Below are 3,650 nucleotides of genomic sequence, written 5' to 3'. Positions count from 1 at the left end.
TGTGGTCACAGCACTGCAACTGAGGTGACATTTCAGATACATCTGTCTATCTGTCTGTCTATCTGTCTATCTATCTGTCTATCTATCTATCTATCTATCTATCTATCTATCTATTTAATATAATAATACCCCCAACAAATTCAGTAAGCAGTTGCTTGAAAACCCTACCTCAGAGTGAGCCAGGTTATAACTCGTATATGAGAAAAAAGAGTATATATTGGAAAAATATAACTAATTTATTTTCAGAGGTGAATGTTTCTTTTAGGTTTCTTTCTTTTTTCCTAAAACACCAATCCAAAGCCTTATCAACTCTTCTGTAAAATAGTGTTTGTTTGTTTTTTCTCTTGAAGATGTTTCTTATGGACCTAGACAAACACATACACATACTTGCAAAGATATGCCATTTGTCATAGAAACGGAATGTCACGTACCTATAGTTGAACCCAGCACCTCCAGATATATTTCTACATATAGCAAAAGTGGACTTCGGCTGTGATCAAAGATTTCTTATATAACTATAATTATTGTTATTGTAATTTAAAAAAAATACACAAGATATTTATATGATTTTTTTAAAGTATAGTAATATTTATCACCACTCTCAAAGGTCACGAAAGGAATATAGGTAGCGCTTGGCTCATCGGTTTACTCATGCCGAGGAAGCAGCTGTAGAGAAGGTGTCAACACTCAGAGAAAAACATCAGCTCTTTCCAGTTTGCTTTAGCAACTGACCTGTGTGTACACCTTCACCAGGGCCAGTCTGCAGCAGCCTGCCTATAGGCACATCTGGACACTTTAGACTGTAACCTTATAACCTTGATCTGCAAAAATGCACCCACCTGTCCAAACCCAACCCTCTGGTGATTTCTACCCATGATTCCTCATCTTCTGGAGACCCTCCAGGCCTCGAGGCGGCGTCTGCCCCCAACACCCGCGGTGGTCAAGACGCTGAATGATGATGGGTAGAAACTCACTCTTTCATTCTCTGTCACTATCTCACACACAAACACAAACACACACATAAACCCTCACACAGACTTCAGGGATTCTTTTTTTCTGAGGCTTGAAAAACACCACTGCTGCTCCCCCTCTGACAAGATGTCTTGAAAAACAGGGACTGACTCATCTGAAAACAAACAAAAATACACACACAGAAAAAAAAAAAAAAACAATGCTTGGTCTTGCACTTACAAACTCCGTAGATTGTAAAACACAAGACAGATTTGAATGTAGAGCTTTTCTGCCAGCTCCACCAGAGACAAATGGACAAAACGTGATGAACACAAAGACAAAAACAGAACAGACATGAAACAAAACTAAATAGACAAAACCCACTGAAACATCATCAACAAATATTTTTTAACAATTCTTCAAAATGACAACGCTTCTGACACACCAGTTTGTGTTTTTCATGTAACGTTTGCCTAAAACTTGTATATATTGTACAGTACAGAGAATGCAACTGAAAAGTTGTCACGATTTTTTGAGTGTTTTAAGTTAAAAGATAATAACTTATGTCTTTTTTGTATATAAATGTTTGAATGAATGAATGAATTCCCCTCAAACAACTAAAGCACTAATGAAGGTACTCACCAGACCCTAATTTGGTTTGGTATGGTATGTTTTTTTAGCTTTGTACGATAAATGCCACTATGAAAAATATTTTATAATGCTGTAACATTGAAAAAAGGAGGTACATTTTCACGTATTAATACGATGAACACGTAAATCTTGCTACATAGGTGTAGTCCACCAATGGCGTATGCAATATTTACACTTTTTTAAAAAAGATTAGTTTACAGTAAAAAAAAAAACAAATGTCTAAAGAAATGTGTGTTAACCTGTTGAAGCCTAAACTTTTTTTTTTTTGTTTTGCCGTGCACATTTTTTCTGCCAACTTTGAGAGAGAAAAGTGTATTTTGTGTTCTTTTTTGCTATTGGATTCTAACAGTGATTTTATCAGTGTTTTCATTCTGATTCTGTACGTAATATTTTTTTTCAGTATCATAACGGTTGAATACTTTTTGAGGCCTGACTGATCATGCTGTGTCTTCCATTGTACATATGTCATATTACTTTTGCATTGTGAAGCTACTAAGGATAATTTAAAACCCTGCCCTAGTGTAAGTAGTCCTGCTTTAGATCTGTATTGATTCTGAATTAGTCACATGCAATAAAAAGTAACATTATTTAAGAAATTCCACAAATCTTTCTCTCTTGAGTGTTCTGTCTTGGCCTCCAGAGGGGTTGACCTCTTTCCCTCCCCACTGCAGACAACAGATGTCTTCATACATGACCCCCCTGTACCACCCCCCCCCCCCCCCCCCCACACACACACACCACACAAACACACACACACTTACACATCGCAACAATGAGTCCTAACGCCTTCTCTCCAGGCCACTCTAGAGTAAGCCTCACTCCTTCTAGTCTCAGGTGCCGGTGACTTCTCTCCTTTGTCTGCTCTCACTCCCAGCCTGTGTCTGATTTGAGTGGCGCGGAAGCTGCCTGCGTTTCACAGACAGATGACATTTAAGAGCTTAATCCACATTTCCAACAAACACAACATTAGAAGCCCAGCTTGATGACACTGCAAAGGTCAGCCCCCCCCCCCCCCCCCCCCCCCCATCCCTGCAATCAGACAGGCTGATCTGAATGGTCTCCCAGACTACTGCCCAATACATAATTGCCTAATGAGATTATTATTTTACGCCCTTGGCCATATGTGGATAGACTATATATTCTCACATGCATGCTAATTAAAATGGTAATTAAGGCTGGAATGACGCTGGGGGAGGAGAGGGAGGGGGGTCAGGAACAGACATAAACGGAACAAAACAAAACATGCAATGAAAAAGCGCACATTTTCAGCTGTTTCAGCTTTGACTGTCTTAGCAGTATAATGAGTTTATAAAGCATTATGTGCCAGTGAACAAACGCATTCATATAAATGAAGTAGGAAAATACAAGCACCTGTGAAACTTTGGCTCTTTGGGTTTTTATCAAAGCAGCCACCCAACCAGACCTCCTTTTTCAGGACTAAATGTATGTGTATCATGATTACGCTTATTTAAGTTTACTTATAGTATACAACTATATGAGAATTTCATATACAATACTCCTTTTTTGTATACAAACTGATTTGGGATGAGTCTCTCTCTCTCTCTCTCTGTGTGTGTGTGTGTGTGTGTGTGTGTGTTTCTTTGTGTGTGGTTCTACATGGATTAGTTGAGGATGCTCGTGAGGGCAAAATGAGACTGTGCTGTGATGTGCTATCCATCACTTGCTCCCTCCGTGGATCACACACAGCTCAGTGTGGCTAATTGATCTCTGTAAATAATAAAGGGTAATGGAGGACGGCAACGCCCACACAGGTCTCCACAGCAGTCTGACAGGACTGGAAGGAACAGGTGGAGAAAGAAGCTGCTTCCACCTTTAGTCTCATCTCTATGCAGTGTGTGTGTGTGTGTGTGTGTGTGTGTGTGTGTGTGTGTGTGTGTGTGTGTGTGTGTGTATGTGTGTGTGTGTGTGTGTGTGTGTGTGTGTGTGTGTGTGTGTCTTCACTGTCATATTTGGACACAGAGAGCCATGCCCTAACTCTCAATTCTCTGTTGAGGACATTGGAGGCATGCATGGCATGTTGATGCTCT

The 3,650-nt window shown here is 39.8% G+C and overlaps 1 protein-coding gene across 1 annotated transcript in view; it reads left to right on the top strand.

Annotated features, from left to right (window-relative positions):
* Positions 1 to 2,198, top strand: part of irs2b (insulin receptor substrate 2b) — a 17,803-nt gene extending 15,605 nt beyond the window's left edge. Inside the window, exon 2 of the mRNA XM_042084654.1 lies at positions 1 to 2,198. This exon is cut by the window's left edge and continues 655 nt beyond it. The gene's annotated coding sequence lies outside the window, so the exon portion shown is untranslated.
* Positions 2,199 to 3,650: the final 1,452 nt, after the last annotated feature.

Source organism: Alosa sapidissima, chromosome 2 (assembly GCF_018492685.1).
Source record: "Alosa sapidissima isolate fAloSap1 chromosome 2, fAloSap1.pri, whole genome shotgun sequence".
NCBI lineage: Eukaryota > Metazoa > Chordata > Actinopteri > Clupeiformes > Clupeidae > Alosa > Alosa sapidissima.
Note: the sequence above shows the minus strand (reverse complement) of the source record. Positions and strands in the feature narration are given on the sequence as shown.